General features: G+C 50.7%; 1 protein-coding gene across 1 annotated transcript in view; it reads right to left on the reverse strand.

Moving 5' to 3' along the window:
- The window catches only part of SPATA17 (spermatogenesis associated 17), a 489,596-nt gene that overhangs the window by 55,743 nt on the left and 419,863 nt on the right, over positions 1-13,990 (reverse strand). The gene's annotated exons all lie outside the window — the stretch shown is intronic.

Here is a 13,990-nt window from a genome sequence, read left to right on the forward strand (position 1 = left end):
GGGGAGATGCTAGACCCAGGGTGGGGGACAAGAGAGGATGGAGAGAGAAAGAAAGACCAGTTGGGGGGTGGATAGGGGGAGAAATACAGGACTGAAGGAGGGAGGGAGGGAGAGATGCCAGCAGACCATGAAGGGTGTGTAGGGGAGAGACAGGAAGAGATGGTGGCCCTAGGGTGGGTTGTGTGGGAGTGAATAAAATTAGGTCTGCCAGCCCCGTTTGGGCAGCGGAAGCCATGGGCTTTCTACTATCCTGGAAAGAACTGCATATCCCCTCTAAATACTTAATTACCCCAACCTTGTATCTGCTCATGACAGTTTTACATAGTCCGGGCAGTAGCAAACACTCCAATGAGAAAGAAACCCAGTAATAAGTAGATATATTATGAGGCATATTTTCAAAGCACTTTGGGAGGCTACGTTCCATAGGTTTATATGGAACTTTGGGAGGCTAACCTGCTTATAATCGAACGAAAAAAACGCCCAAGAGTCGACCTAAATCGGGAGATGGACGTTAATCTCACAAAAACGAGTAAATCCATATAATTGAAAGCAATGTTTCAGTGCGTCCGTGTCGCTCGTACGTGGACGTAAAAACGTCCAAATAAGAGGCGTGTCGGGGGCGTGTTAGGGGCGGTGATACGACGTGGACGGGTACAACGTATAACGAATAGCGAAAGGGCTCTGGTTGGGCGGGAAGATGGGCGTAATATGATGGACCCGAAATAAAAGCGACCAGAGCAAGGAGGAAATCGTCTTTAGACCCATTAGCGATTGTGTGTAGTTGGAGAGTGGCGATATTGTTGGTGGAAGAGCTGAAGTGGTGGTTGCAGAGAGAAAGCCGAGCGTGTTGAGTACCTGTGACGGTCGTCTGTGTGCCCTGCCTCTTTTTGTGTCTTACCCTTTCACCGTTCCTTACTCCTACTCCTTTGCTCCATCGCCCCCTTCCCCTCCCCCTATCCCTCCCCATTCACTCCTCCCACGTGTATACTCTATTCCCTGACCTCCGTTTGTCTCTGTGTGCCTGTACTGTTTGGCGAGTGAGTGGCCAGAGGGCGTGGTGGCTGGAAGTGACAGATCTGTGTGTGTTGCTGTTTGTTTGACTACTAGTCCTAATACTTGCACTGGTGGTGGGGATATGGATGCACTTAATGCACTTGTGGCATGCATGCTACACGAAGAGGCCACCCACCGCAGGAGGTATTCACGGCCCCGAGTGTTTAGGCCCCGCACCACCTTCCTACACCTCACTGACCAGCAGTGTCTAACAAGGTTCAGGTTTGATAGGGCCACCATTCGTCAGCTGTGTGAGCAGCTGACACCCCTCCTTCAGCCCCAGACACGTAGGAATAACCCCATCCCTGCCCACCTCAAAATCACTTCCGCTCTCTCTGTCCTGGCCACTGGCAGTTTTCAATCCGTATTAGCTGCTAACACAGGCCTCACCCAGGCTTCTATTTCACACTGTCTCACCCAGTTCCTGGATGCCTTCATGACTCACACCTCACACTACATCACTTTCCCCACCACCCCCCAGGCCCTGCACAACAACATGGCTGCCTTCTATGCTGTTGCTAGATTCCCCTCGGTCATCGGTGTGATAGACTGCACACACGTAGCCCTCAGACCCCCCCGGGCACACGAAGCCACCTACAGAAATAGGAAGGCATTTCATTCTATGAACATGCAAGTTGTATGTGATGCCCAGGGGAGATATTAGACGTGTGTGCCAGGTACCCCGGCTCCAGCCACGATGCCTACATCCTACAGCACTCGGGCATCTTCCGCAGGTTCGAGCGAGGGGAGTTCATTGGTGGATGGCTACTAGGTAAGTGCAACATGCATGTACCACCCATACTAGACCTCCTCCACTGGGCAACCCTCCGCCCTGGCTTCCTCCACCACAACCCACTATCCAAATCCCCCCGCCCCCCCTGTACCTGCTCCAAGCGATACACACTCATCTATCTCATTCTGCTTTTCTGCAAAGGTGACCGAGGCTACCCGCAGAGGACATGGCTTATGACCCCCCTGATCCACCCACAACCAGGGCCAGAAGAAACCTACAACAGGAAACATCGCAGCACCCGGGGGATCATTGAGCGCACCTTTGGTTTATTGAAAAACCGCTTCCGCTGTCTGGACCGGTCTGGAGGAGAGCTGCTCTACAGTCCAGAAAAGGTGGCCAAGATCTTTGTGGTGTGCTGTATGTTACACAATTTGGCCCAGCGCAGAGGACAGCCTCTCCCAGAGGAGCCACAGCCACCACCAGAAGAGGCCCCAGATGAGCTGGAAGAGGAGCCCCCTCCACCCCCAGCCCACAGAGCAGAGCTCAATGCCTACCAGCTGGCGTAAGAGCAAGACAAAGACTCATTGAAACAAGTTTTAGGTGAATGTAAGTGAACATTTATTTTGTACATACAGTGCATATGTGTTTGGTCAACCCCACCACCACCACCACCACCACCCCCCTCCCACACCCACCCCCCTCCCACCAACCCTCACCCTACAGCATGTCCCATCATTTTCCCCTTCCCTTCCCCCGTCCCCTCCTACCCCTCCCACGCCCTTCCTTTGCAGCTGGTGCTGCATGGGAAGTCTCTTCTGAGCTGCTGCTCCCAGTGTCCTCCTCCGTATCCCCACGGCAGCCTGCGGCTTCGGCTGCACCGTGGAAATCGGGCCACCTTCTTGCTTCTAGTGGTCTGGCCACAGGACCCAGAATGGGAGCAGATTTCGCGGGTGCTGCAGGAGTGGGTGCGGAGGCTGAGGAGCGCAATGCCCACCTCTTAGCTGGTGGTTGCTGGTGGTCAGTGGAGGAGGATGTTGATGGCAGGGGCTGCTCCAGCAGCATGGGGGCTGGAGTAGGCGCGGTGCCCTGAGGGCGCAGGTGTTGGATGCTCTGCTCCAGCCGTCTCAGTTGCTGGAGCACCTCCTGGTGGCCTTCACGGTGCGCCTGGAGGAGTTCCTGGTGTGCTCGCTGCTGTGCCTCCAGTGCTTGGCGCTGCAGCTCCAGTTTCTGCTGCCGGTACTCCTCCAAGCGCACGTTGTGGCGGAGTAGCTCCGTGGCCAGCCGCAGGAGTTGCCTCCTTTGGCCAGATGGCCTCTGGCGGGGAGCTGGGCCCTCCTCCTCCTCCTCAACAAAGTCCTCCGGTGCTGGAGGTGCGGCCTCTGCTGGTGCAGGTGGTGGTGGTGGTGGCAGAGGCTGGACAGCTGGTGCAGGTGGTGGTGGTGGCTGGACAGCTGGTGCAGGTGGTGGTGGTGGTGGCAGAGGCTGGACAGCTGGGGCAGGTGGTGGTGGTGGCTGGACAGCTGGTGCAGGTGGTGGTGGTGGTGGCAGAGGCTGGACAGCTGGTGCAGGTGGTGGTGGCAGAGGCTGGACAGCTGGTGCAGGTGGTGGTGGACGCAGAGGATGCATAGCTGGTGCAGGTGGTGGAGGCTGGACTGCTGGTGCTGCAGGCTGTGGAGGTTGAGGCTGGACGGATGGTGTAGGGCGTTGGCCTTGCAGGCCACTAGGGCCGGCCTCCTCCGAGTCTTCACCTGTATAGCACAAGAGTGAGGAATAGTGTTGGTGCAAATAACCCACTTTTGTCTTTCAGCATTCATATACATTGGTATGTCCCCCAACCTGATGACCCAGCAAAGAGATGGTGAGGAGGAATGGAATTGACACGGGTACGAAAGAGAGAGCCCCGCAGGCAGCTGGGTAGAGGTGGTGGATGAGCAGCCAAGAGAAGGACACCACTCACAACGTTGTGCTCAAGCTGTTAGTTGTATAAATGTTAAATTGAACAACATTGCAGCATGTGTTGTGTTACTACTGACTTGCTAAACTGCATAGAACTGCTTTATGACCCCCATTACAGGCTCCTTCAGTTGAATGCATGTGGCCCACACTCAGTAGAGCACAGAGGTCACAGGAGGAACTAGGCACAGGTTGGTAATGGGAAAATAGAGGAGTAGTAGGGAAGGACGGCCCCCAAAGTTCTGCCACAGTAGTAACCTACACACACCCATAGGAGCCAACTGGAAAGTAGTATTGGGGGTGCTAAGCCCAGTGACCAACCCTCCTCCCTGCACAGCTACATGATCTTTCCTCATTATTGGGGGTGCTCACACACACACACAGCACCCACCCTGTCCACCCTGTCTGCTTGCTCCTATAACACACATGACCACTACCACTACTCAAATAGAGCTTACAATTAATTCAATAAATATGGGCACACAGGACAGGTAAGAGGAAACCCAATGACAACGGTTGGGATAGGGAGTAAGGGAAGAGAGCTAGGGAGTAGGGGTTACCAGGTCACAACAGCATCATAAAGGTGGGCTGTTAATATACATAAAGACAGCCAGAGATACTCCCCCCCCCCACACCTACCTCCCTCCTCCTGCCCCCCACTCCTCACCTCCCTCCCCCTGACCCCAACACAAGTGTAGTGCAGCACAACAGATACCCCAACTGCATAATAAAACACCTACCTGAGTCCTCAGCCTGGCCCGAGGTGTCCATGGAGCCAATCCCGTGGATGCCCTCCTGGGGTAGGAGGGAGTACACCATCAGCTCCATTGGTGTAAGGTTGGCAGTGTCATTGCCTGGGGGATTGGCCCCCGCCTTCCTCCGAACATCCCTCCTCAGCTTCCGCCACTTCCTCTTGCAGTCCTCCATGTCTCTCCCAGCATGGAAGACAGCATTCAGGCTGTCCCGTACTGCCTCCCATTCCCGCTGCTTTACTGTTGCTGCCAGCCTCTGCCCTGTGGGAGCAAACAGACTCCGGTGCCGCTGTACAATTTCTTGCACCAGGAGCTCCACCTCTGCCTCGAGAAAATTACCCTTCCGGGTCGGCGGCATACGTGGTGGCATTGTACCAATGGGGTTTTCGAAAATACGGAGTGGGCGTTTATATAGGCGCCAAGAACGCCCATTGAGACGGGGGAATAGGCGTTTCTGATTTGGGCGCTACTTTTTCAATTATACACATAATTCCTAAGCGTGCCCAGCTGAGATAGCGATTAGGAACACATGCTTTCGATTATGAGTAGATAAGTATGGGCGTCTCCACCTGCCTTCCCTTTCTTCATTGCCATTTTACCTGCCATTTCCTGCACTTAGACCTTGCCCGATGTTCGTAATAATCAGTTACAGGGTTTTACCCTCACTTATATGAAGGTATGTGTTTAGCAATGTATGCTTGGGTACACCTGTGTATTTAGGGGGGGGGGGGGGAAATTATTGTTGGCCCTCAGCCACCACGCCTTCCGTTTCCTGTCTTCCACATCCCCTGATGCTCCCTTTCTTTCTCCCATTCTCTCTGCCTAGTTGTAGCAGGCAGTGTGTGGGGGCCACGAATTTAGTACAGTCGGTCCAAATCAAACACCCCTCGGTGAGGGTCATTTCAATCAGGGAGATGTGCAGCTAATGTTCCAGAAGATAAAAGGCGCACTACACAGTCTTGAAACAGACGTTCATGGTAAGCTGTCATTTGTCTGCCACCTCTTCTCTTTGTGCTCATAGTCAAGGAGTGTGCATTCACTGTATGTATGTAGTCTGGAGTCAGATGTTAGGTAGCTCTCTTTTCACCAGGTTCCTGTGCACTGTACTGTGGGGTTGGCAGGTCCTCAGTGGTGTGGGCCAGCTGTTGGAGGTGCTGTATTGGTTCCCGGTAGCTTCCATCTTCCTTGTTTATGTGGTGTACCCCAGTCCCCATTTATGAAGTGGCCACCCATTCTCAAGGTCCATAGGCGGGGGAGGGGAGAATGATTAATGCAATGGATGTGTATAGCACATTATGGAACACCTTCCTAAATTGCTCCATAGGTAGTAGGGTAGGGAACATGCACATTACATTGTTTTTAATCGGTAGCCTGGACAAAATGATCGAGGTGGCTACAGGTAGTGCCACTGAGGCCTATGACGTGGTGGTGAGGGAGAGGGGTGTGTGTACAGGTACCAACCCAAAGTAACTGGTGGTGGCTAAAACCTGGTGGCTGCTGTGGCCTAGTGGTTAGAGCACCAGCCTTATAATCATAAGGTTGCTGGTTCAAATCCCACCTAAGGCAAGTCACTTCAGAGACAAAGTTTGACACAAACCCAGAATACTTGAATGTAACACACCTTGATCGACTACTGGAGAAAGTGTCATCACAGCTGCAAATAATGAGCACCATTTTTTTGTGCCCTTCCCTAACACAAGTATTACATTGCAACTGTGATGAAGTAACCATCCATCTATTGGGTTTCCCATTGTTTCCCTTTTGCTCCTCAGCATTATATACCATAGCTGATGTATTCAATGTGAAAATATGAGCCAGCTGTTTGTAGGTCCTTCTTGGCCCCCCCCCCCCCCCCCACCACCAATGTGGCTTGTGGGTACGGATATGTGTCCATCAGACAGCAAACACTGTGTATGTGGTACCTGGAGTTATGTGGAAGTGTGTACCTGGCAGATCACACCTGGTACACTATTAATCTCTTATTGATGGCACTCTGTATTGTGGGTCAGTATGGTGGAGGGGAGGGAGGAAGGGAGAGAGAGATGCTGGCTGGCCATTTTTATTCATGAACACAAATATCCATCCAGCCTCCCTGGCCCAACCCCCCTGCACATATGGCCATGCAGGTTGGAATGAACAGGTGGCGTTCTGTCTGGCCAACATTCTCAGACATACATCACCTTCTCATTCACACAGCACATTTAATGCTATGCATATTGCTGCCTCCTTCCTCTCAACTCAACAGCACCATTTGGTGATATGTAATGCACAAGGGAGACAAACACACACACACACCCTGATAGTTATATTATAACAGAAACATTTATTTCCCCCCCACCCCCACCCCTACAAAATAAGCCCCAACAATGCCCTCCTCCCCCCCACAACTCCCCACACACCCCAACAATTCCCTCCCCCACCCCCCACAGAACCCCCAACATTTCCCTCCCCCCACACACACAACCCCAACATTTCCCTCCCCCCACACACACAACCCCAACAATTCCCTATTTAAATTAAGGGCGGCCACGCCCTCTTAGTAAGGCCCTCTGTAGCAGGGCAATGAGCAGCCCCAGCAGTACCCTTAGTGGGCCCTGGAGCTGCTCATTGCCCTGCCGTAGGGCTGTCACCTCCTGCAGCAGCTGGTGCTGGCCAACTAGAAGTTGCTGCTGGCCAACTATAAGTTGCTGCTGGCCATCTACCAGCTGCTGCAGGAGGCGCACCACAGTGGCAGGCCCAAAGGCTGGAGGTGGGCCAGGGGACACGGAAGAAGATGGCCCAGGGGATGGAGGTAGGCCAGGGGACACGGAAGCTGGCCCAGGGGATGGAGGTGGGCCAGGGGACACGGAAGCTGGCCCAGGGGATGGAGGTGGGCCAGGCGATGGCGCTGCAGGTGGGGAGGGGTCCTCATGAATGTCCTCCTCATCTATGATGAGGACTCCCTCCTCCGAGTCCTCCGAGTCCTCCTGGTGGGCCGCCTCCTGGCCTGGCTGCTGCTCCTCCTCCTCCTCCTCCTGGTGCCCCTTCTCCTGCTCCTCCTCCTCCTGCTCCTCCTGCTCCTGCTCCTCCTCCTCCTCCTCCTGGAGGTGGTGGCCCTCCTCATCCTCCCGCTCAGCTTCCTGCTGGTGGAGCCCTGTGTATGTAAAAGGAGTGTGATTGAGATCAGTGCATACACCATGGCTTGCATAGTGCAGTAGCTGGGTGGCGTGAGGCAGGGGATGGGGCAGGGTGTGGTAAGGCATAGCCTATGCCCATGGGGAATGAGCTGCATCAGATGACATGAAACAGAACCCTGGACCCTCCTCTGACACACACCACGCAGGACATGTTGCCATACCAAATTCATTGCTGACCAGCATGTTTGCATTGTGAGATGCAACGAGGGGTTGATGGGCAGTTGTTGTAGGAGTTATTGGGGGGGGGGGGGCAGTGGGAAGGGTGTTGAGCACAATTCTTTTATGTGATTTAGGCCATAACATGCAGTAAAAGTAGGGCCTCAGGCAGCTTTACCAGGACACAGTAATCAGCCACCACAATAAGGGGAATAGTAAAGTGTGGCATATCATCTCATTCATCTCGGGGGGATGGTCGGACGTTGCAAGCACGCTCATGGGAGAACCCCTGCAACCTGCATCCTTGATCTGGGACAGATATGGTATTACTAGGTGGCTATTAGGCACATGGGAAGTGATATTGTACAACACATTTGCTTTATTCATGAAATGTATGTAGTAATCTGTACAGGTGTCCTGTTTTTGAATACTTACGGCGAGCCCTGAGGTGCCTTCGCACCGCCCGGATGACGTCGGGCCTCTCCCGCCTCACCCTGCGGAACCGCCTCCGCAGGGACTCGAGGTCCCGGTGGACTCCAAAGCGTCTGTAAGATATAAGTTTGGAGAGCAGGGGTCAGGGGTGTTGGTCCTTTTTGTCCTCTGCACACATTCATTTGCTATTCACATACCAGAGAGAGAGGGTCTACAGTGTTGGGGGGGGGGGGGCACCTCCATTGGTAGTGAATCATAGGAGCCACCTTTTTTCCATTTTGGGGGGTGGAACCCCCAGTGGAGATGACCCCTCCCTCCATACATATTTGATATTGGGGGTGGGGTGGTGAAGCACCCACAGCAGCCACCGAGTTGGTTCCTATGCAGATGATGCCAGAGAGGTGGGCATGAGGCCAGACAGTACCGTTTGTATACATTATAATGTATGCTTGTTAAACTACTTTATATGTGTTATCATGACCATGTTATAAAGTATGGTATAGGTTTCATTGGTCTCATGCTTCCACTATTCGGAGGCTCCAAAGAGGGGTTGGAAAATGTGGCCTTCACATAACTAACGAAATTGTCACATAACACTAATAGCAAATGTCACATACCTAACCTAACGAAATACATTCTTGTAGGGATGTGGGAATGGTGGTCGTTTCAATAACATACAGATTATTAGTGATTGTGCATGTTCCTATATTACTCATGATCCTTGCATGGACACTCCAGTTACTGCTGGTAACATTGATGACGGAGCTGTTATATGTGTAGGTACAGGAGGGGAGGGGGGTTGGGCCATAACCTTACCTCTCTAACCTTTCCCGGATGCGGGACCAGGCTCGCATGGCCTGCAGCCTGGGGGGCAGGTGATGGTGCTGAATGAAGAGCCTGTGCCGGTGCCTTACACACAGCCGCACCAGCATCAGGCTCTCCTCCTGCCCGAAGTTGGGTTCCCTTCGTTGTGCCATTTTTCCACGTGTTGGAAAAGAAGTGCCTTATATAGACGACCTTGCGTGAGGGACGTCGTTTCACGCACAGCTCCATATATGGATGACCATTCCATATATGGCCCCTATCAGCACGTGGACGCCCTCGTAAGCATAGACGTCTTTGACGTGCACATGCCTGCAGGAGTGTGAAACGTGGCTTCTATAGATGAGTATGACGCACCCCACCCGACCCTTTTCACATATACACAATATACATTTACTGCATGTTCAGTAGGTGTACAGTGCATGCAGATCCGCACATTCAGATGGGCACATATGATGAATGTATGGGTGGAGCAGCATGATATGTCTGTAGTTGACACATATATGCGTTCGTCATATATTTCCGTACCTGGATGGCCTGAACAACATGTACTGTACTTGCGATACACCTATGTACATTATTTTACACACCACGTGATTTGGTCGTTTGCACCTGCAATAGTCGACCGTGTTAGGGCGCCCAATTTAGTCACGCTTATGCGCTCGTCATTTGATTGTTTTCTTACAGGAATAATCGATTATCGAAAAACGCCCACACTATTTTTCCATTATACAGGTCTATTTTTGGACGTTATCGTAAGAACGCCCTAATTCGTACTTGGACGATCTTTCCATTTTGCCCCTCTAAGTGCTTTGAAAATGAGCCTGTTAGTGATATAGTTTATTAGCATTGGTATCTTACCCAAACACAACACAAGCAGTTCAGGCATTCATATGGTGGAACAGCATTTCACAACACGTCTACAGCCTTCTGAAGTCTTCTCTCTTCTTCTGATCTAATACCCTCTAGGCTGCCCTTTTTATACCATTTTGACCCTATTCATTTCAATGGACCCTCGCTTTCTCACCAGAGCTCTTTGGCCCTTATCAGTTGATCAGAATGACTTCACGTGTTCCCAAACTCTAAGTATAAACAAAATATGTTCAGGACAACATCTGTGAAGAAATGACTTCACGGGTCAGTTTGCCCTCCTCAGCTCCCCCTCCCTCTACTTGCACCTGACCCACTACTAACTTGCTTTAGCCAAAACATCTTGCTCATGACTTCTTGCAGGTGCCAGTCCCAGGATTGTTGACAAGAGCAAATGCCCCCTCCCTTGCCAGCTCTCTGGGAACTCACTTTAGCTTGTGCTGCAGTGAAATATATTTTGTATCAGAGATGATTTTTGATTTTAAGAGGCCTAGCTCTTAACCTGAGCCATTGGCCTGTATTTTACTGAGAGCAAGTGACGGTATATTTCTACAGGAGGAAGTGAAGAGAGAGGAGGAACATGGACACAGAAAAGAGATGCTGGGCATGGAGGTAGTATAGGAACATAGAAGGGAAGTACTGGAAAAGGGAGGAATAGGGACATGAGAAAAATGCTGGAAACAGGGGAAGGACAGGGACTCTGAGAGGGCAGATGATGATGATATGGTATTTATAGTCCTCCAACTCCCAGCGAAGTTGGTTCAAAGCAGATTACAAACAAAAAAAAAACAATCTCAATACTACTCAGAAAAAAAGTAAGTTTTTATTTTTTGCAAAATAACAAATAAGAGGGCATATTTTTAATCCCTAAGGGCAATGAATACCAAATCTGGACCGCCTAACATATAAAAGAGAATTGTAAAGAGTTTCTATATTTCAGTCCTAACACAGAAGGAAAATAAAGAAGGTGAGTATTACTGGCTTGAGAAAACAAAGGTGAAGCAGCAAATGTAAATAATTTAGTTTATATTTCGGGCAGCATCCTTCAAAAAGTTTATAAACCTAGCAGGCTAATTTATAGGAAATATGAGCCTTAACTGGCAGCCAGTGCAAGTTCAACAAACAAGTTGTAGCATGATCCAATCTTTTTTTTTTAACCAAAAATCATTTTGGCTGCTGTATTTTGTAAGACCCATAAATGGGAGACAGCCTGGGCTGACAAAACAGTATAATCCATTGCAATAATCAAGGTAAGATAGATCTACAGACTGAACTAAAATAGAAAAATGCTTTTCCACAAACAGCAAATATTTCAAATTGATGCAGTTAAAAAAAAAGTGGTCTTAATCACTGCATTGATTTGTGGCATCAACGGCAGCGTAGTATCTAAAAGCAGTGGCGTAGCCAGAAGGCAATTTTTGGGTGGGCCAACAGGTCAGATGGGTCGGCACCAGGGTTGCCAAGTTTTTGAAATTGAAAAACTTGCCACCTGATGCCCCACCCCATGCTCCACCTCTACCCCACTCCCAATAACTTCAATGAGGGTAGCAGTGCAGGCTTCAGTGACTGCAGGCCACATTGAGGGCTAGGGGGAAGTACAAGAGATTGCACTCTTCAGCCTCCATTGAGCCTCGGTCCCCTAACACATATACTTAGCCTCTATAGCAAGACCAAACACTTTTCAGCACATCTCTCCAGTTACATACTGTAGAAATGATCCCAGAAAGAATAGTCTAATATTAAATTCTGCAAATAAATTCTGCATCCACAGAACCCCCTGGCTTTCCCCCAGTGGGTGCAGAGCAGAGTTAGGACATTTTCCCATAAAACTCACCGTAATCTCAACAGCCACCATATAGTAAATAAAACAATCTTTAAAACAAAATGTCACTGATAACCTAGAGCAAATCTACGATGCAAGCACTAACTTCCAAAACAAGGATCCTACCTATGAAAAAGGCATTGCCTTACATATTACAGAGGGGCCCTAAAATATCAATACATCTATTGGGAAAACTGAACAAACCAAATTTACTACAGAAGGCTACATAGAAAATTCATGCTAACAGAATACCTCAATCACACACATGGAACAAAAATGCTAAATATAGAATAATTGACTACACATTATAAAAATATCCAAAACCCCAGGAAGCCAAACCTTGCATGGAATACAATACCAGAAAAACAGAAAGAAATGCATTTCCTCCTGTGCAAAATATAGAGATAGTACGTGGCAGGGATGGTGTTAGAGGAGTGCAACTGGAGCAATTGCTGTTGGTCCCCTGATCAGAGAGAGCCACAAGCATGATGGAAGCTGAAGGAAGTGCAGCCTGGTGATGGGCTTTAGGGTTCCCTCCCAAATTTATGGCCTGGGCTCCAGCCATGTCTAACACCAGCTCTGGCAAGATGTACATTCCAAATCTGACATATTCTAATCAGAAAATAGAACATATTTTTTTCTACCTTTTGTTGTGTGGCTATTTTACTTTTCAAGTCAGCTTGGTCCTAGTCTCTGGTTTCTTCTTTCCTCTGTCTTAACTTACTCACCAGAGTCTCCTGTCTATTTGTCATGTCTTCTCTCTCCATGTCCACCATCCATCTCCCTTCTCTGTGTCCCCATGGTTCCTTGTCCAGTATCTCCACTATGTTCAAATTCCTGCATCCATCACCCTTTTATCCCTTACCCCTGTGTCCAGCATCATCCCTTGTGTCCCTATGCCCTCCCATGTCCAGTACCTCCCTTCTGAGTTCCTATTCTCCCCTATGTGTAGTATCTCTCCCCTGTGTCCATATACCCCTCCCTCCCAGTGTTCAGCATAGCCTCTCTATTCCCAAATTCCTCCCCCCCCCCCCCCCCCCCCCCGTCAGGCATTGTCATCCCCATATAGCATCTCACATCTGTTTCTGTATTTTCCCTTTCTCCCTCACCCACACCAATCTCTCTCTCTCTTCTGCGATCCCACCTATCCAGCTTCTCTCCTTCTAGCTTTTGGCTCTTTCTTCCACTGTGAAGTAAACATTTGTCACCCTCTTTCTTCATCCCCTTGACCTGTCACCTCTCTCCTTCCCTCTAATCTTTCCCCCTGGTACAGCACTTCTGTTCCTTCCCTCGAGCCTTTAGCTCCCCCCCAGGTCTAGCACCTCTCTCCCTTCCTTCCAGCCTGCCCCCCTTGCTGGTCCAGCAACTTCCTTCCTTTCCTCCAGCCCCAGCCTCTCCCCTTTGTAGGTCCAACACCTCTCTTCCTTCCCTTCATCGTCCTCCCGCTATTACAGGTCCAGCATCTCTCGCTCTTGCTTCCAGCCCCCCCCCCAATAAGTCCAACACCTGTCTTTTGCCTCCAGGCAGCCACCCCTCCCCCAACACACACACACACACACACTTGGTCCAAAACCCTATCCCTTCCCTCCAGCCAGTTAGCCTTCTCCCCCCCCCCCCCCCCCCCCCCCCCCCCGCAGGTCCTGAACCTCTCTCTCTTCCCTTTGGCCTCCAGCCCCCCTCTCCGGTGCAGCCACTGTCTCCAAGTCCGCTCCTCTCCCACCCTGCAGGTACAGTCACTCACTCCCAGCCCGCCCCGCAGGTCAGCATTACTCCGTCCTTTTTCCCCCCTCATTCTCACTGCGCTGCTTCTAATTTAAATTAAGGGCACCAACCAACAGCGATTCAGAGATAGAGACCCGCTCCACTTCCCTCTGCCGCGATCCGCTCTCTCTGTTGCAACTTCCTGTTTCCGAGAGGGCGGATCGTGGCAGAGGGAACGCCCTGGAGTGGGTCTCTGTCCATGAATCACTGTCAGCTGGTGCCCTTAATTTAGACTAGGTGCTTTGAGGCGGGGATGAGGGAGGGAGAAGCTAATTCACCTCGGCCACCACTCGGACACAGAGGGTAGATGGATGGTGGACATGGCAAGAGACGAAATCTTAAATGAACAAGAGATCATGAAAAGACAGGAAAAGAGAAATGCAGAAAAGATACACTGGGATGGCTGAAGAGTGGTGAGAGGAAGGCTGCAACAATAGGTATGGCAAAAGACTTGGGGTGG

Source organism: Microcaecilia unicolor, chromosome 3 (assembly GCF_901765095.1).
Source record: "Microcaecilia unicolor chromosome 3, aMicUni1.1, whole genome shotgun sequence".
Lineage (NCBI taxonomy): Eukaryota > Metazoa > Chordata > Amphibia > Gymnophiona > Siphonopidae > Microcaecilia > Microcaecilia unicolor.